Raw genomic sequence first — 21,220 nt, 5'->3', positions numbered from 1 at the left:
CCTTGGGTTCCAGAGCCAGGTTTTCGGAGAATATCTGTTGTCGCCATCTGCAGTTGTATCAGCGCAGCAGCACGATGCAGAAGAGGCTCGACCAGTGCGACTCCACCCCTGCATGGTTTTTCATTGAGCACCCGTAAAACCCCCCCATAGGCATCAGGTCCACCCCTTTAAGGAGGAGGGGAATCAATAGACAGCTACAAGCCTTGTTTTAACAAACCATCGTATCACTCAATCATGCCTGATGCCTGTGGGTGATATGGGCCACGAAATACCTATTGAATTCCCAGCCTCTGTGCCCAGTCTCGCACTTCCTTTCTGGTGAAATGAGTACCCTAGTCACTCTCTGTAATCAGAGGATGGCCACACATGGCTATCAGTCAGGCAAGCACCTGAAGTGTACAGCATTGGTCAGCAGCCTTGCATGGCCAAACAGCAAACCTGTAGCTGTACCTACAGTTGTTAAAGTGAAGCTGGCATTCTCTGATAGTGGCAGAGGCCCTGCAAAGTCCACTTGCCACCGAGTCAAAGGAACTCTCCCCTCACCACCTGTCCATCAGTGGCTGCCAGCCTGCAGGGATGAAGAGCTTCCCGGGCACGTGTGGAACAATCATGGCGGGCATCTGCTATTTCTCTCCAAGAAATAGGAAGATCCCACCCTCTGGCAACTGCCTACTTGGTTTTTGTCCCTGCCTGATGGTAGGTGCTGGTTAGCCAAGGCATCGCCTCATTAGGAGGGGCTTGTTCACCCACATGATTGCATTTTTCTTAATCTGAGGATACAACCTTTACCGTATACTGTCTACATCCTAGGATACGGCTTTACAGTACACTTTTACATCTGCAAAAGAATCAGAGATTAGTAGCACACCATCAATATAATGAAACAGTTTCATTGATGCAGGGCAGTTCCATTCTTCCAAATTTCTTGCAACCATGACATATTGTTGGGCTATGCAAATATCCTTGGAGGAGGACTTGGAACATCCAATGATACCCTTCCCAAGTGAATGCAAACTGATCTTGACTCTCAGCAGCTATAACTATGGAGAAACAAGCATTAGTAGCTCCACCACACACTGATGAGTGCCCAGCGCTGCAGTTAACTGGTCCATCAAGCCATGGATAAATGGCATAGAGGCATGCACAGATGGCACCATTTTATTCAGTTCCCTGTAGCCCACAGTCATCCACCAAGAGCCATCAGGCTTCCAGACGGGCCACACAGGCGAGCTGAATGGGCTTTGTGTAGAACATACAGTGTCCGTTTCTGTTAGCTCGGCAATGGCGGCATCTATTTCTTTGTGGCCACCTGGTAGACAATATTGTCTCACAGTCACTGCCTTCCAGGGTGTCGGCAACACCTGTGGGGGATGCTTGGCATATCCCCTCATGACTGCCTTCACAACATGCCCTCGGAGATGGAATTCCCGCACAGAGGTCCACAGCACAAGACCTTGCAAGATTTCTATCTCCCAAATACATTGCAGAACCGGGGACATGTACACAGTGTACACTTGCACAAAAAGTCGCCCAATTTCCCATGTCAAGGACACATGCATACTTCAATGTTTTGGCCACCATAGCCGTCAATATACACACTGTGGCCAGGACACTGTGCTGGTTTGCCGTGTACCAGGCTGCACTCAGCACCGGCGTCAACCAGGGCCATTACTCTTTGTACATTGGTCGGTGACCAGGGAATTGCAGGTTTCACATGGAGCCTCCAGTCCCCGCTGGGGCTCTCTAGGCAGGCACCTTGGTTTGAGCCCTATTCAAAATGGAACAGGGCATCAGCAGAGACATCTCCAGTTGGCATAAAGTCCTCTATCTGAACCACCTGTTCCTCATGTGTGAGCGCTTTCCACATTTCGTCAACTGCTGCTCCGGTCTCAGTTGCTTCCACAGCTCTAGGAGTACAGCATTAGGTTGCTTGTCAATTTTATTTCTGTCAAGTCCTGCTGCTAGTGTGTCAGCCCACATTTGCGCCTGTGTCACCCAGATGGGGCATTTGTCAGCTTGGCTGAGCTTCAGGGTTTTCACAGCCCTGACCCCTTTAGCCTGACACGGCCCCTTTGTGTTTCCCAAGCTAGCCAGATGGGGCTCCCCAAATAGGGTGTAAGTACAGTAGGCAAGGATCCAAAATAGGTGGGCGGAGCATTGGTTAAAACGGCATCTCGAAAACAGCCAGTGAAATGTCATCATCTGGGCTCCAGGCATTTAGGTTAAACATTCCCTGTCTCATGCCCAATTCTCTCACCACTTGGGTTAACTCAGCATAAGTGTGCCATTTACTCACGGAATCCAGGAACACTCCTGCTTTCGTCCACATAGTGCAGATGGCAGCATCGATCCATTTCATCGGGCTGTGTGTTTGATTAGGCGCACCCTGCATGAGTCACCTGGCATTCTATAACCTCCGAGTCCGAGACACCATAGTCCCCAAGGCCATGCAGCTCTTGTTCCAGCAACTGCACCTGTTGCTCTAGCTCCTCTGCCCATCTCCGCAGTTCGCACACTCACACAGCATTGCAGAGAGCGTTCTCCATGTTCAACAAAATCCACCCCACAGTGTTGGTGGCAGTGCATGCTGCTTATCTGGCAAGCAAGAGCTCGCTGCTCGCAAGGCTTTTTCAATACTTTTTGCACACTCACGCAGCATCAGGGAGAGTGTTCTCCATGTTCACCTTCAAGGCAGTCAATAAAACCCACCTCACAGTGTTAGCAGCAGTATGTACATGCTGCTTTGTCCAGCAAGCAAGAGCTCACCGCCTATAACGTCTTTTCAATATTATCCGGTGACCCATTCACCGCCTCCCAGTCTTCCACTGGGACCCACGCCAAGAGGACAGTGGCTACCGGGTACCACATGCTCTGTGGTGGCCACTGGCTTCCTCCTTCCATTGGAGCCTCAGGCTCCCCTACCTGCTGGATATCCTGATGACTCAGCCAATTGTCTTGCCACTCAAATTGTTCCCCGATCCCAGGGTAGATAAAGGTGCAACCAGGGAAGACAGAAAAGACTCAAGAAGCTGTGGGGATTGCAGACCTGTTTATTCTCTCTGGGCAGCAGCAGCAGTGAGTCTTCAAAGACTACTGATATATTAAGACAGACAAAAGTGGCCCATGGCCAAGTGGGTGTACAGACCCAGTGCTACCAAGTTCAGCAATATCGTTGTTTACAGAACATAAGATATGAGGTCATGAGAGAGTGGGACAGGAGAGCCTGACCGAATCTGTGTTGTCAGCTAATTTCTCCACAGAGAGTCACTTGTCCTGGTTTGGATGTATGTATTTGTTAAAGATCATTATGGCTGCTGTGTAGAAGGCAAACAAAAGCAGAGATGTATCTGAAGGCAACCACAGGGTCCGCGTGAGGGCAGCGGTGGGGTTGGGGTGTCACCATGGAGATGGGGGTCCTTTCTGTAGCTGGCCCATGTGGCCTTCACCCATCCACAAAGACATCTTGCTCACTTTTGCCCAGACTATCAGAGCAGCCTCTGAATTCTGCCTTTGTACTCCCCAATCACTCCCACATCAGATCAACTCAGAACACCACCTGGCAATACATCCTGAATTACAGCTGTGAAGATTCTGCTCAATATCTATCCAACCCCAGGCTCGCTTCTCCCTTATTCACACATCCCCATGACCCAATTTGGGTTAATGAGATGCACAGGGTATGGCTTCCCAGAAAGCCATTGCTTTTCTGATACAAATAGTAACAGAGTCAGCTGGCACCAGATCTTCACCTCGCTTTACCTGTGGTACACATCCCATGCCCAGGGGTGCCTGGGGATGGACCCACATGTTAAGGATGGTGGCACATGGAGCTGGAAGGGGTCTGGTTTCTGATGGCATCGCTGAGCCCCCAGAGCATCCCTGGACAGCCCCCCTTTGAACACACTGTTAGCAAAGGAATATAGGCCTCTATCTGGTTACACCAGTGTCGCTGGATTTCTATTGAAAGCAGCGGAACAGGTCCTCACCAAAGCAAGGAGCCTGGGGAATCCATTCACCTGCAGCAACAGGAGGCTTTAGTTCCAAGTGTACGGCCCGAAAACAAAGGGAGAATCAGGCTCTGGGGGACAAGTAAGTCACTATCTCGTGAGAGGTTTCAGGGCTACCGTCTCTCAACTTCTGGAGGGTAACTGCCACGCTATGGCGCATACAGACAGACATGCTAGAGAAGACCATTGGGCCAAAGCCCAAGGATGCAGGACACCAGACAGGTTCAATCTGGATGCCTGGATGCCCTCCCTTAAATTCAGTGCATCCTGGAAGCATCTAGAGATGGCTCCGACCGAGTTCAAGCTCCAGAGCAGTCTTCTAAAGACAAACCTCTTTCATCACCTGCGCTGAGAGAGTCTGGAACACAGACACAAGGCTCACCCTCCAGGGTCCAGAAGACCTTCAGAGGGGGAACCACAGCAGGATGGAGGCTATCGGGCAGACCGGAACGTGACAGACCCTGGGTGTGGGCCCAGATGCAAGGCAAGCAGCATCCAAAGAGCCTCTGATGGCTGGAAAAGGTAAGGTTTCCCAGGAGAGCAGCACACATGAATCAGAAGAGATCACGCACAGGTAGATTTCAAGTCAATTGGCCTGGAGTGTGGCGTAGGCCTCTGCATTTCTAACAAGCTTGGGGTCTACTGGGCCCTGGACCACACTTTAAACCAGGAGGTAGAGCCCAGGGTTAGGAAGCGGAGTTCTGTGGGGGTAACAGGAGGTGCAGATCTCTTGTTTGTATCTGTGTGTATCTGTGTATGTGTGTGTCTGTATGTGTGTCCATGTGTGTGTGGTATGCACATAGGCAGGCTCATATTTTGACAGAAGGGGTCAGTGGTAAGAATCAGACAAGTGAGAAATAAAGAAGCTGTAGTTTTAGTGGTCATTCTAATAGTGGGCAGGTTACTTTCATAGAATCTCAAGAACTCCCTGAAGAAAGAGACACCCTTAGGAGACCTACCGGCTGACATCACCGCAGTGACTCAGGAGAGCACTCTGGTTCCTGCCTTGGTCTGGGGAACAATCCACAGACCCGACTAGAGGCTACCCATACCTCCCCATGCCAGGCAGCTGTAACCAGGACTTACAGCTTGAATCAAGTCAGTTCCTGGATTCTTGGACTTGACACAGGAGGAAAACAAATAGACCCCAGGAAAGTTGATGCATTTCTGCAGTAGCAAGCTGGTGCCAAGCCATTTTACCTAAATATAAAAAGAAACTTGACCTCAGTCTGAATTCTAAGCCAGTAAACCACACAGATTGCTTAACTCTCCAATCAGTCAAAACAATAAAGCTATTTTCATTTGAAAGAAAGTAAAAGTGCAGAAAGGGCCTGGCATTCTGAAAATTGTTTCAGATTGACTACGATACCAAGCATGCCCGCACTTCTCTAAAACTTAACCTGTACCAGCCATTCCAATACTCAGTCACAAGAATGTGTGTTTTTTTTTTTCATTTGCTCTTAAATGTGGACAGGAAAAAAAAAAAAAAGAGTAAGAGAAGAGGAAATGCAAGAGCTGGATTGGGCCTGTCATCTGCTTTTGCAAGCCTGTCTGAGACTGTGAAGAAAACACCCTGGTATTTTCCATCCACCCTCCTGTTTTTTTAAAGCTGCACTGAAACAGTATTTGAATCAACAGAGATAAATAGAGTACAGAGAGGTGCTTTCGGATGGGTCATGTGTGCTGGACAGAGCACGCAGAGCCCAAAGCTGGGACACCTTGAGGTTCAGGATCAAACCTGAATGTCTTGTGAAGCCTATATTTCCTTTTTTATTTTGTTTTTCTTCTTTCACCAAATTCTGGCATCCTCACAGGAGTCAGCTTGGGATGGAGGCCCAGGAAGGAGCTCACAGGTTCCCCAACTTCATCCTGACTGTGGCCGGGCAGCCGAGTCCAGACAGGAAGATGCGCCTGTTTTCTCCTCCAGCCTCGTCCTAGGTGCCGCTGGCCACAGACTCTGTGCTGAGATGCCAGAGGTCTCGGCTGGTTCTCAGGAGGCAGTGACTTCTTCACAAGCCACAGAAAGTCCCTTCTGTTCTTACCTCTTATTATGGGCATAAATCCATCTACCATCCTGTCAGCAGAGAGCTCGTTCCCATCCATCTCTGTGAAGGAGGGAAGAAATTAAACTTTGGTACAATATAGATAAGAAAATGTTGGAAAGTTGCGGGGGGGGGGGGGCGCAGTTCAAAGCAAATGTACTGAAAAATGAAAGGAGATATTTTCAAATAGTATTTCTTATCACACTCGTGAACATGGAATGGCTCTGAATCAAAGACATGTTGGGAAGGGAGAAATTCCGGAACCAGGGGCTTGCCAAGTTTTCAATTCATTTGTTGTGAAGTTCTCTTCACAGAACGACCAAGAGCTTGCTTCTTGCTGCCTGGGGCTCTGGGGCCTCAAATGAAGGCTTTGTTAAATGCACTTCTTGCTCAATTCCAGCCTGAAGAACCTTGAGGATGCACAGAGGGGTCTGCAGGGTAAGTCTGATAAGAACCAAAGCAAAAGATCCATTCTCATATTGCCAGTGAATGTAGAAAGGCATTTTCTGTTCAGCCCTTCTGACAATAAAACATTCAGGAACTCATCTGAAGAGGTGCCCCAAAATGTTATGTTGAAAGAATAAGTTAAAAGTGAGGAAGTAATAGATGAAACTAGGAAAAAGAACAGAGAGACGGCACGTGGAACAAGATGAGATCAAGAAGTCCCATGGAAGGGACTTCCCTGGTGGTCCAATGGTTAAGATTCTGTACTTCCAAAGCAAGGGGCACGAGTTCAATCCCTGGCTGGGGACTAAGACCCCAAGTGCCACTTGGCACAGTCAAAAAGAAAAAAAAAAAAGAAGGCTGGAAGAGAATGGGCCTGATAGAAGTGGGCAGAAGTTTCAGGAGAAAGATGTTTGGGGAGGTACCCTGAGTCCAGCTCACGGTACACATGACTCCTCCAGATTCCTTCCAGAGAGGCTGGCAGGGGCCAAGGGAGCAATAGTGCTGGGCTGTAGTGAAAAGATGACTAAGTGATGACTGGAGGCCAGCATCCAGTCCTGGGCGGTGGTGGAACTTCTCTCACAGCACCCATCCTAGAAATGCTTACTGAGTGTCTGCTCTGTGCCGAGGACAAGGATGTGCATTAGGGTTCATGCATGCGTGCTAAGTCGCTTCAGCTGCGTCTGACTCTTTGGAACCCTATGGACTGCAGTCCTCCAGACTCTTCTGGCCGTGGGATTCTCCAGGCAAGGATACTGGAATGGGTGCCATGCCCTCCTCCAGGGGGTCTGCCTGACCCAGGGACCAAACCTGCATCTCCTACGGCTCCTGCATTGGAGGTGGGCTCTTTATGACTGTGCCACCAGGGAAGCCCAGGTAGTAGGGTACAGTGATGAGCAGGAGACCAGACCTCGCACTTGCAGAGCTGATGATCTAGAATCATGCCTTAAATACATATACATATTTGAATATTTAAATACATATACATATACATTTAAATACGCAAACACAACTTCAAAAAGCATTACAAAATAGGAAGGACAGCACTATTAAAAAGCTTCTCAGGGACACCTGACCTTATCTAGGATTTAAGAAAGATCTCCCTGAGGAAATGAAGAAGGAAAATGGAGGAAAGAGAGGAGATGACAAAAAGAGAGTTATTGAGTATTTGCTGTGTACACAGCACCGTTGTAAGCCTTTAGCACGTATTGACTCATTTCATCCCTACAACTCTGCGAAACATGTATTGTTATTACCCCCATTTGATCAACAGGAAAACTGGGGCACAGAGATGTTAAGAAGCTGGGCCCAAGGTCACTCTCCCTGGTATTGCTCATGTTTTTAATGTCACTGGCACTGTCTTTAAAAGATTTCAAGTAACTTTAAAAAGGAGGTGGAAGACAAAAGCAAATGCCGCTTTGAGTTTTCAGTCTCTCCAAGCTCCAAATCACTCTGTCCCACAGGAGAGGCAGCAGCCAGGCCATGAGGGCTGCCTGGGCAGCAGCATGGGCTGTGGTCAGAGGCTCCCCTTTGCCCTGCAGTGTCTGCTGAGAGTGGACTCTGGGGCCAGCCTGCCTGGGCTTCAATCCCAACACTGGCCCCCACAAGAGGAGAGGTCTGGGACAGGAACTCCCCTCTCTGTGCTTCCATTTCATCGTCTGTAAACTGGGGATGAGTTGAGCCCCTCTATCACAGAGTGGTCTTGAGGATTAGTTGAGTCATTGTACGTAAAACACAGGGGACCATCTCAGGTATATATTTACAGTTGTATAATAGCTCAGAAATTTGCCTGACATGCATGGCCCATGAGAGTTCAACACCCTCAAATGTTCCCTGCTGAGCACAAATCCAAAGTGAAGAAGAAGAATTCTCAGGAAAGAGTACAGACGGAGCAGAAGCCCCATAGCTAATAGAAAACCAAGCATCTGCCACCTCTGGCCCTCCCTTCATTCATTCCGTCACCCAGCACACACCTGTGAAAACCTTCACTGTGCCAGCCCCTCTCAGGCAAGTGTGAAGTGTGTAACTGAGGTTAAAGGGAAGTCCAGGAATCTTGAACCCCAGGGGATCCTCCACCTTTTACCCCATCCATCAATCACCAAGTTCAGGTAGAGAGAGAATAGTTCAGTTGTTAAGGCATGAGCCTGAGAATCTGACAAGAGTTCCCACCAGCCAGCTCTGTGACCTTAAACAAGCTGCTTAACCTCTCTGGGCCCCCATCTCAATATCTGTCAGTGGGGACAATAATAGTCACCTCTTAGAGTTAGGGCTTCACAGGCGGCACTCGTGGTAAACACCCCGCCTGCCAATTCTGGAGACCTAAGGGATGCTGGTTTGGTTCCTGGGTCAGGAGGATCCCCTGGAGGAGGGCATAGCAACCCACTCCAGTGTTCTTGTCTGGAGAATCCCCATGGACAGAGGAGCCTGGCAGGCTACAGTCCATAGGGTTGTAGAGAGCTGAATATGACTGAAGTGACTGTGCATACACACACACACACACACACACACACACACACACACACACACACACACACACTTCTTAGAGTTAATATAAGGAATAGATGAGTTAAAATATGTTTGGAACGGGGTCTGGCACATAGAAGGGCTCGATGTTGTCATTATTTTCACACTGAAGTCCATGATGCTTAAAGGAGACGTGTGTTTATCACTGTGCCCTGTGTATATAGCAAATGCTCAATAAATAGTAGCTCCTCGCCCCCAGGCAAGGTGGTATGAGAGTACTGGGGAAGCCTCTCAGGAAGCCTTCCATTCTAACAGGGAAAGAGCTGTTGGGCAAGGACTGGAGGATGCTTCATGGGAAGGTAGAGTGTTATTCATCCTTTGATCATGCAACAAAGATTTATTGAACAGCTGCTAAAGTGCTGAAAAGTCACTATTGTAACAGCAGCTAGTGAACTCTTGGAAAACAACTGCTATGCAAGGCCCAAGACAAGTGTTCCTGCCACTCCTGCTCTGGGGCTTCTGCAGAATCCTCGGTCCCCAGGACCCCTTCCAAGGCTTCCATTCCAAAGGGCTGGTACCCCTGCGCTGCTAGTTGCTAGTGTTTGAAAACTCCCCCATGCTCCTCATCCACAGGCTGATGGAGAAGAAGCAGAAAGTGTTAGTCTCTCAGTTGAGCCCAGCTCTTTGCAGCCCCACAGACTGTAGCCTGCCAGGCTCCTCTGTCCATGGGCTTCTCCGGGAAGATTACTGAAGTGGGTTGCCATTCCAGGGGATCTTCCCCACCCCCCAGGGATCGAATCCACGTCTCCTGCATTGCAGGCAGATTCTTTACCATCTGAGCGTCCAGGGAAATGGAGAAGACGAACAAGCAAACAGTGAGTTGCCAAACAGTGTGACAAGAGCCAAAATAGGGCTGCTCACGGAAGTGAGGACAGGGCCACCTCCACCTCGGCTGGGGCTTCACAACTGGCTTCACCCAAGAGGCGCTGCAAAAACCAGGTGTGACTGGGACAAGCAGAGAAACAGCATCCCAGGGAGAGGGAGCATCAGCGGTAAGGCGTAGAGTGATGGAAGGAGCATAGCCTCTGAGGAAACACGAGATCTCAGAGCACTTGTTAGCATCACGGGCAAAGGCTGTGTTGGCTGGCCAGGGACGCAGTGAGGTGTCAAGGCAAAACAAGAATCTGGGGAGTGTGTTTGACAAAAATAACCCTGTCCAAGAAGTGGGAGGTGGACGGGGGAGACAGGAGGCTGAAAGTAGAGATGCTGATGTGCAGAAATCCAGGGTGAGAAAACTGAGGCTCCCAATCTAAGTAAGGACAGAGGAGATGAAAGCCAGGAGGGGAATTACAAAAGAGGCAGAAAGGATGGATGTGGCAACTGAATGGATGAAGATAAATGAGATGGAGCAGTCAAGGAGCTTCCTACCTCATCACATGGTGCACAGGACACCATTCCCCACAGCAGGGCAGCCAGTTGTGAAGGATAACAGTCAAAGACACATACAGATGGGGCATCCCTCCTGAGATGTCAACCAGAGGGATTTTTCACAAACGTAAAAAAGATTGCATCACTTCTATCTTTAAATCTTAAAATGGCCCCTGTCCCACTCGGAATAAGATCTAACTCCTGATTTTCTTGGTCACATAATCAGGGCCAGCACCTCTATGGCCTCAGTACCCACCCCCACGTCCTGGCTTTCTGAACTTCAGCTGCACTGACCTCTGTCTCATCTTGAACCAGACCAAGCTCATTTCTGCTCCTATACACTGGCACTTTGCTGTCCTTTCCATGTAATTTGCACTTTTCGCCATTTTTCTTGTCATTCACAGTGCCTCTCAACTTTCCCTGGCCACCCCATCTGATGTTACCCACCCACCGACACCCTCCCAGCTAGGCTCTAATGTCATTCTTTCCTCTTTTTTAGAGTAAGAAATGACCTCAGGTCTGTCTCTGTTTAGTCTCTCCCATTAGGATATACAAGCCATGAGGATAGAGGGAGGGTCTGTCCTTCATCCTGGTGTTCCTAACCTCCAGAACAGCCCGGCTCATAAGAAATCATTGACAGCGATCTCTAAAGAAGTGAAGGAGCTAGTCTGGATTATCTGCCTGTCCGTGGTGTTTGGTTTTCATTTTAGAGGGATACTGAGGGGAAATGAGACATGCTGTGTATCTGTCAGGGTAACAATAAGAAACAGCACATTCAGTGGGACAATGGTACACGCACCCTCGGTCACTTCAGTCGTGTCCAACTCTTTGGTACCCTATGGACTGCAGCCCGTCAGCCTCCTCTGTCCATGGCATTCTCCAGGCAAGAATACTGGAGTGGGTTGCCATGTCTTCCTCCAGGGGATCTTTCTGACCCAGGGATCGAAACTGCATTATGTCTCCCGCACTGGCAGGTGAGTTCCTTACCAATAGCACCACCTGGGAAGCTCGAGGAGAGTTAAACAAAGGGGCAGTTTATAAAGATGTGGGCAGGGGTGGGGAAATTGACAAGGGATGGCGTCCCACCCTGGGCGCAGCCAGGAGTTTCACTTCCCCATACAGAAAGGACATCAAGGGAGACACGACCAGGCTGTGTTACCAGAGTAAGTCGAAGGCACCTGAAGAAGCAGAGACCAGAGCTTTATCGAGAAATGAACCCAGGAGGGAGGGGGCTCACTCTCCCAGCTCCTGTCCCCTCTCAGCGCTTCTCAATGGATGAACCAACCAGAACCCTGGAGATGAAGGTCTTGCAGCTCAGCCTCTTAGGCAGAGAGGCAGAGAAGGGTGGAATGCACATCTGGGGAAACAATGGTATCTCACTTGTTATTTTTTTCCCCAAACTTTCAAAACCATATAGGAGCAGAGGAGTTATTCACCAAAGTGATACATACAAGACACACAAAAACAACATATTTCCACCATGCATACAGATTTACAAAAACAGAGTCTTGTTTCGCATAACCTCCCCCTGGCCCCTCTGGAGGCTCACCTTCCTCTTCTTCCCGCTGCCCCCATCCCCGCCTCCCACAGTCTCTCACTGCCCTTGGCTTGTCAGACATGGGAAACAGCATGGTGGCTACAATCGGTGGAATCATCCTTTACATGTCAATACTGCCTCGGGTTGTGGTGCAGAATTGACTGGAGGCATAAAAAAGAACGGCATTCTGAAATTCCTACTGAGCTCAAAAGCAGCAGGAGATGGTAGAACAAGAGATGTGAATTTCATGCCTTCCATCACCTGGGCTGCAAGTTTTGAAAATGCAGAATTCCTAACATGCTGACCTTGGAAATGACAGGACTCAGGCTCAGAATTTTCTAAAGGATAAGGGCTGCTCTGTGCTTCCCCCACGGATTTGGGTGTCTGTTTCTTAGCACAGAGCCCACAGATGTGGGTGCACATATCTCAGCAATTTACTGAAGTTTTCTGTGTATTTGTTTCTTTGACATTTAATTCAGTGCTTTGCCCCCAGGCTTCATATAATAGGCACAATCAAGTATATCTAATAAAACTGTAAATAGAGCCAGTGCTTAAAGCCCTTTTCTTAATGTAATGGAGATTTGGGGTAGGGGGCACATGCATGTGTGCTGAGTCGGTTCAGCCTTGTCCAACTCTTTGCAACGCTGTGGACTGTAGCCCTCCAGGTTCCTCTCTGTCCATGGGATTCTCCTGGCAAGAATACTGGAATGGGTTGCCATGCCCTCCTGCAGGGGATCTTCGCCTCCCAGGGATGAAACCCGTGTTTCTTAGTCTCCTGCATTGGCAGGGGGGTTCTTCACCACTAGCGCCACCTGGAGGGAAGAGAGGAAAAGATTCATCGTCAACCTTCACTATGCTCCAGCCAGTGGCAGCGATAAGCAAACTTGACCCCAAAGTCCCAGGCGTCCAGGGGTTGTCCTTTGCTGCTGGCTTTCCCCACATCGCTGAGGACTTCTCCACACTGTGGATCGCCCCGTATAAGGATTTCTCTTTGCTACAGTTTGCATTATTAAAATCAAAGATCAATGCTGGGTTTGGGGAGGGGTTTTATGGAGTCAATTTGATGCCCCTCAAGAAAGTACATGGCAGCAGCCTAGAATATCATAGCTTTCTCTTTGCAGAGTCCATCCTCAAACTTCAGGAAGAGCCCTCAACATGAGATCTCCAAGAACTGTCTGTAGGAACTAGCCAGGGTCTGGGCTCTGTTAACGGCACTGCTAGCAACTACCTGTGGACGGGTAACGAGCAAAGATGGAAAGAGAGATAAGGAAGGAGAATAAAGCAGGGAAGAAAACAAGGATTTAAATGGTTGGTCCGTGAGCACTCATCTAGGAAACAGAAGAGGCAAAACTTAGATTCAATCATGGTTCTATTTGACTCTAAATTCCTTTCTTTATGGGCCTCCATGATAGCTCAGTTGGTAAAGAATCTGCCTGCAATGCAGGAGACCCTGGTTTAATTCCTGGCTTGAGAAGATGCCCTAGAGAAGGGAAAGGCTACCCCCTCCAGTATTCTGGCCTGGAGAATACTATGGACTGTATGTATAGTCCATTGGGTCGCAGAGTTGGTCACGACTGAGTGACTCACTTTCAGACTCAGACTTCCTTTCTTTGTAACAAACTTTGAGTGTTCCCAGCTAATCTGTTTAACTCTAGTGATTTTCACAAAAGCATTTTTTAATAGGCCTTGAAAATCCCATGGATGGAGGAGCCTGGTGGGCTGCAATCCATGGGGTTGCTAAGAGTCGGGTACGACTGAGCGACTTCACTTTCACTTTTCACTTTGATGCATTGGAAAAGGAAATGGTAACCCACTCCAGTGTTCTTGCCTGGAGAATCCCAGAGACAGGGGAACCTGGTGGGCTGCCGTCTATGGGGTAACACAGAGTTGGACACGACTGAAGCGACTTAGCAGCAGCAGCAGCAGTGTGTACCAAACAGTGGGCTGAGTGTTTGGGAACCGATGATAAACAAGACTGAGGGCCCACAGTCTAGTGGGGGGTAAATGTGAAAACAAATAACTATAACCAAAAATGTAGTAAATGTGAGAACCTAAACAAGTATAAAATGCCACAAGATCAGAGATGGGGGATGAACAACTGATCCAGAGAATCTGACAAATATACATAAATAAGGGGGTATTTAATCTGGGTTTTGGGGAATGATTAGAAGTTCAGAGAGCAGATAATAGCAAGAAAAGGTATTACAGGCAAAGAAACAGTTATTGCAAAAGACAAATATGGGAACAATGTGTGGAGGTGATGAGGGGGCAGTTTTGCCTCAATAAAAATATAAACATCCCCAAAATAGAACACTGCCCCAGAAAGCAAGGATCCTCCCTTGCTGGAGAGGTCTGAGCAGAGCGTACACAACACTGCATCAATAAGAGAACAATCAGGTTAAATTCTGCCTAGACTCATTAGCGGCCCTTAAGGTGTTCCCCTCTCAAGATCGTTTCACAGTGGAATTGGAGTGTGTGCAAGGGTGGGGGCGTGGCCTCGAAATCACACCAGTCTGGTGAGAACCCTGGGTCTTGATTGACGGAGCCTCTCTGAGCGTCGGGCTCCACACCTGTGGACTCTAACACCTACCTTCAATTCAGTTCAATTTAGTCGCTCAGTTGTGTCCAACTCTTTGCAACCCCATGGACTGCAGCACACCAGGCTTCCATCAACAACTCCTGGAATTTACTCAAGCTCATGTCCATTGAGTCTGTAATGCCATCCAACCATCTCATCCTCTGTCATCCCCTTCTCCTCCAGCCTTCAATCTTTCCTTCAATCAAGGTCTTTTCCAATGAGTCAGTTCTTCACATCAGGAGTCCAAAGTATTGGAGTTTCAGCTTCAGCATCAGTCCTTCCAATGAATATTCAGGACTGATTTCCTTTCAGATGGACTGGTTGAATCTCCCTGCAATCCAAGGGACTCTCAAGAGTTTTCTCCAATACCACAGTTCAAAAGCATGAATTCTTCAGCGCTCAGCTTTCTTTATAGTCCAACTCTCACATCCATACATGACTACTGGAAAAACACCTATCTTACCTGCTAGAATTAAATGAATTACTGGTGTAGAGCACTCAACACAGCGTCTGGAGTGGAAGATGAGTCCACAATATATAACCTTGAACGAGGATGTCATAATTATCACAAAAGGTGAAAACTCCACTGGGGTAACTCTGACCTGCTCTCATCACCTGGGCAACGTGGCAATGATGGAGGTGGCAGCTGCTGGCAGAAAACATGGCTGTGTGTACAAGGCACTGGAGCTGGGACGCTGGTAAGGAAAGTGAAGTCAGAAAGTGCAGAGTTGGATCCTGTCTCCATTTAAAATTTTGGTATTTTGTTCATCATAGCTCTTTCTGCCGTAATTTTTATTTTAAAAAGAAAGTGTTAATACATTATGTATCTTGATTCTCAAACTTTTTAGCACTTCCTTAAAGTTTGTGCCCAAAGCAAACTAACTGCTTGTTCCCCTCCCCCATGCGAAGCACCTAGTAAGCATCCCTTATGGGTTCCAGGTTTCACCTTAAGGTCTTTTTCTGCAGGACCCCATAGCCTATGCCAGACCCTAAGACTCTAAACAAAACAACTCCTGGCTTGGTAATACCTGAGTTCACTTGACTGCTCTTCTCTTTTTTTCCTTTCTTTTTTGTCCACCCTATTATGAACTTTATAAAATAAAAAAAAAAAAGAAAAAGAAAATTTTAGAATTGGAACGGTTGAGAGCTCTCCACCTGAAAATCAGCCCAAAGTGTGTCATTACCCTGAGGAAGCAGAGGAGTGAATTGAAATGAATATGGAAAATTCACATCACCTCCAAATGAGTAGTCTTAATGCAAGAGGAGCCTTGCTCAGAGGGCCTGTTTTCCAGGTGTAAAGTGCAGCCGGCTTCCCTAATCGACAGCATGGCCTGTTTAGCCAAGTGCGGAAGCCTTAATCAGCCTTAACGTCAGCGGCTTCCTCGAGCCCTGGTTCCGCTGACTTCTCTCCCTTGGCAACAGCCCTCAACAAGGCTGTTAAGTAATTCAGTTTGAAGAATTCTTATGGAGATCAATTTTACTAATGCACACACAGCATAATAGAGGCTGGGCTACTGCAGGGAGAGGAATCTCTTTTTTCAAATCAGAGAACAGGAATTACCGATCAGGTTGGAGCTGCAGCCTCACCATGCTTTCCCTGTGGATTAACATCCCCTGACTTGGCACTTTGCAGAAAGGTTACAACTATTTATGTCATGTGCAAGCCACGCATACCAATTAGAACTGCTGCACTGTTAAATTGGGCTTCCCTAGTGGCTCAGTTGGTAAAGATTCCACCTGCAATGCAGGATATCCAGGTTCAGTCCCTGGCTGGAGATGATTCCCTGGAGAAGGGAATCGCTACCCACTTCAGTATTCTTGCCTGGAAAATCAGAGGAGCCTGGTGGACTACAGTCCATGGCGTCACAAAGAGTCCAACAAGACTTAGCAACCAAACCACCACCACAGCTTAAACCGGGACATTTGTGGGGGTTTTAATGCAGGCGTCAGAATCCTTGGATTTCTGGTGACAGTTGTCACTCAGAATTAGCAGCATGGGCCTCAACTTTGCATATGTATATATTCTAAGTTATTTCTTATCGGTATTCTTGGTTCCTTTATCAATTAACCCTTCTGTTATAAATGTTTCTATTGTGAAAGTAAACAGTTATATTGTGAAGTCTGTAACTTAGCAACTATCCAGCAAGATGGAGATTTAGTTCAAAGACAAACCATGGTCTTGTGTGAAAAAGTATTGAAAACACACAGTGTTGATAGAAGTCAGGAATTAACAAATAGCAAATCTCATAAGAACAAAGAAAGCATTTCTAAAGGTAAGGGGCTAGGGTAATCTAGAAACTGGTCAGTGAGTCACTGTGGATAAAGATAAAAGACCTGGGAAGTTGATGAATGTTAAATCCAACAGTTTCTAATTAGAGTAATCAAACTAAGATGCTATGAACCCCAGGATTGAGAGTCTCTATAAAAGCTATTCTCTTACAGCTATGCTTTCCCTGTAACAGAGCTCCCCATCTATACGCCTCTGTGATTCATATTTTTTTGATATCATTCTGGTTGCATATTAAGTACAGACTCAGCTTGAGCCCATGGAAAAGTAGGACATCTGAGAAGCATTGGATCACCCAGGCTACTTCATAGCACTTAGGAGATTAGCAATCTAAAAGGGCACACAAAACCTGCTTTAAAATGTCTTTTGCTTTCTGGCGTCTAACTTGAAATAAGCTTCCAGGAAGAAAAGATAAGGCGATGGGAGGGAGGGAGGAAATTAACATTGGTAGGGGACCCGCTATGTTGTCAGACGCTGCGCCCAGACACTTCACAGAACTCGCTTGAGCTGGGTCATAATGACGTGAAGTCATCAATCCTCTAGCCTTTTTCTTAGTTTTCAGAGAAGCCCTTTTACTGCAAAGTACCTTATGTGTCCAATTTTAATGACTCCTTTATTAGCTTGGATGCCAGTGACAGAATCACAATTCAAACCAGTCTTGGCAAAATCAGAGATTTATTAGTTCAACTGCAAAGAAAAACTAAGAAGCCAAACTGTGGGATGGGCAGAGACGCAGCCCAGCTTTATGACGGTGGGAGCTTGGAGAACGGTTATCACCAGGATTATCTTCTAAGAGTTTTCCCTTTCTCTCTAGGTATTGGTTCATTCTTCCTCAATGTACCCCTGCTTTTGAGGGGAAACGTGGCCCTCCCTAAAGCACCTGAGCTGGACATTGTGTAGCTTCTAGATCAGGAGAGCTAATGCCTCTTAACCTCAAGACCAAAAATCTCAGTAAGAAGACCATTTGTGATGGACATAAGGTGCCAGTGGTAGTCATGGTGACTGGAGGCGAGCGCTTCCTGGGAGAAGGGGACAGACAGTGAGCAGCAGTTCCCTTAAGGCTCCCTACATCTATCTAGAAGGTATTTCTCTCCTTAGCGAATGCCTGGTTTAAATCCTAGCACATAAAGGCCTTCAGTAAATAGTTATGAATGTCAAGAGTGAAAATGGGAGGGGGGAGGAATTAAAAGACAGGAGGTGAGGAGAATAGACAAAAAGCCAGTCTGGCCATGATTCCAGTTAAAGTGACATAGCTTCCCTGCAGGTGAGCTCACCACCTACAAAAGCATATTGAGAGCCCAGGGGAAAGTCGCTCATGTGTGTTTAGAAGCATGGGTGCCTTTACCCTCAGCTGACTCTCAGCTGGTGGGGAGCTCTGACCACACCGATTAGGTGCTTAAGCTACCAGTGTTTCCAGGCTTATTTTATCTTCCCCTGCAATAATTTTTTTTTTTTTTTTTTTCCTTTTAGCAGCTGCCATGAGAATCTCTCCTCCAGGGAGTGACCCACTTTCATCAGGCAAATACTTTGATAAACCACTCAGGGGCTCAGGTCAGCTGGAGCTGGGATTAGAGATGCAGGTGGGGCTGCTCTGCATGAGATAAGAAAAGTGACTGCTCTGTTCTAGAGAAGGAGGGTAAGAGGGAGGTGGAGGAGAGGAAGAAGGGGGAGACTGAGGAGCAGAGAGAGGAGACTCCATGTCAATGGAACATTCAAAGAAGCCTGGGAGAAAAGAGACCCATGCCTGAAGATGTGCGGTTCCCTGGGCTCTGCTGTGTGAGCACCACCCCCATGCCCAGCCCCACGCGTCCTTCACAAATAGCAGCAGTTCAGTTCCCATGCACTCACAGGGGTGGCCTTCCTGGAGAAGCCTGGAAAGGGAAGAGATTCGTGTCCAGGTCAGAGTGGGGAATATGAAGAGCCTGATCTCCTGGAAAAGAGGGCAACATCTGGCCTGGGTTCCCAGCACCCACATGTGAAATGACCCCCACTCCAGGCCTTAGTTCACACCTGCGGGGAGCCCAGCAGGGCCCCAGTGCTGGTGTCCCAAGCTGAGGCCTGCCGGCCTTCCCTCCCTGCTGCTTAAGGTGACAAGCTGAAGTTCTAGCAACAATTCCATCTGGTAAGGGTAGCCCTGGTAAACAGGTCCCAGGTTCCTGTCACTGTGCTGGGCTTCTGGCCTGAGGTCGTATCCTCTCTGTCTTCTCTCTCCTCCAGACACCGTGCTGTGCTTCCTCTCCCCCAGCTCCCACCTGCATCTGGTGAGCTCCTCGCTGGCCTTCAGATCTCACCTTCCACGTTCCTGTTTCTAAGGAGGCTTCCTCTAGCCTCCGACGCTAGACCCCCTTTAATATGACCATGATTTCCTGACTTATCTCCAGAAGCACCCTGATCATGTCGAATTAGAATTTTTACTTGCCACCTCTCTGCCTGCCTCTCCCGCTAGACCATAAACTCGCCTGCCGTATTTACCACTGCAGGCCTCTCATGAAGCACAGCGCAGGTCCCATAGCAGCTGCTCAATAAATACCTGTCAAATGTGTTGGATCAATAATCGAAGGCATAAGGCTCTGGGAAAACCACTCGCAGTTGAGTCCAGATGGGTCCTCTCCCTTCCTCAGTCCAGGCCCCCCCAATGCTCCCCATCAAAGTCATGCAGCCGTGGCTCTGCTATCAACAGTGACCTTCTGGTGCACCTGCCCATAGAGTCTAAGATCCCAGCCTCAGAAAGCCTGGGAGAAAGGGGCTATTGAGAAGAAGCCTGACCCTTTGACTGCTTCAGGCACAAGTGCCCCTCAGGGCAGAGCTTGGGGACAGTGATCCAGGGAAATTAAGGTGGTATTAGAGTGAGGCTAGGAGGCAGAGGAGCTCACCAGGCCCCTGTAGCACTGGGTGTTGGGTGAGGGGTCAGGGAGGCTTCTCCTCTCTTCTGAGAGCCAAGGCAGTACACAGGTGAGGATGTTGGGGGAGGAAGAAAGAGGCCAGGCATGGGGAGAAGGAGAATTCAGCTTTATCTGAAATATTTTTACTTTTTTACAAAGAAAATTATCCCATGTAGTACTTGAGTGATAAGAGGTAATAAAATTATCAAAAAGGAAGGGGAAGAGGCAGAAGAAAGCAAAGAAAGAAAAAACAGAAAGACTGAGGCAGAGAAGAAAGAGAGGAAGAGAAGAAAGAAGGAAAATCAAAAAGAATATAATTTAGTAGATTCAAGAGTATTCTAGAGTAGATTCACTCTAGAAATATTAACTGGGCACCTATTTTGTGCCAAAAGCTCTTACAGGCACTAGGTTGGAAAAATGGATAAGGTAGAAAAGGTTCCCTCCTTCATGGACCTTCCGTTTAATAAAGGAGGTAGAAAATAAACAAGTTAAGAAATAAAGAACTTTATTCCAAATAGTGAGCAGTAAGAAAAATAAGCAGCTATCAGCATAAACAGAGAGAGAATGGTCACCAGTTATCTTTTGCAGTATAAAAACCAACCACCAGGGACCTCCCTGGTGGTCCAGTGGTTAAGAATCCTCCTTGCAATGCAGGGGTTGGTTGGATCCTCACTCAGGGGCATGCTGGGGGGCAACAAAGCCCAGGTGCCACAGTGAAAGATCCCATGTGCTGCAGCTAAAACCTGAAGCAGCAAAATAAAGTAAATTTAAATATATATCTTTAAAGAATAATAACCGTTAGGTTTTGCTCTTGACTCTCCACCTTGGGCTGGGCTCTGTGGGGACAGTGTCTCCTCATCACCCACTGTCGCCGAGGCAGCTCCCAGGTGGGCGGTCGGGTCACCCAAGGCTGTTCTCCCACGTCTGGAGATGACGCTGGTTGCAGCTGCCACCGTGACTGGGCCAATGGGCTGTAACACCTTCTCATGGCTTCTCTTCATGTCCTGAGCTGTCTCACAAAGTGGCGGGAAGGTCCCAAGAGCGAGGGACAGAGAGTGACAGGGAGAGAAGGAGAGACTGAGGCTGACAGTATATCACCTTTCCTAATGCAGCCTCAGAGCTCATGGATTCCACTCACAGAAGTGAGTCACTAAGGTGGGCTGGTACTGGAGGCGAGAGGAGTTAGTCTCCACCTTTCTATGAGAAGAACATCAAAGGGTGTGTAGACATCACAGAGAGCCGTGTGGGAGGATAGCCTCTTATACCAGATGGTTAGTAAAGGGGGTGCTCCAGAATCATCAGTCAGGGTTCTCCAGAGAGACAGAGGGAAGAGATATACATATACCTATACATAGAAATTGACATAAACATATACATATGGGCTTCCCAGATGGCACTAGTGATAAAGAACCTACCTGCCAATGCAAGAGAGATGTGGCTTCGATCCCTGGGTCAGGGAGATCCCTTGAAGGAGGGCATGGCAACCCACTCCAGTAGTCTTACCTGGAGAATCCCAAGGAGAGAGGAGCCTGGTGGGCTATAGTCCATAGGG

This window comes from Capricornis sumatraensis, chromosome 7 (genome assembly GCF_032405125.1).
Source record: "Capricornis sumatraensis isolate serow.1 chromosome 7, serow.2, whole genome shotgun sequence".
NCBI lineage: Eukaryota > Metazoa > Chordata > Mammalia > Artiodactyla > Bovidae > Capricornis > Capricornis sumatraensis.
The sequence above is the reverse complement of the archived record's forward strand: the minus strand, read 5'-3'. Positions refer to the sequence as shown.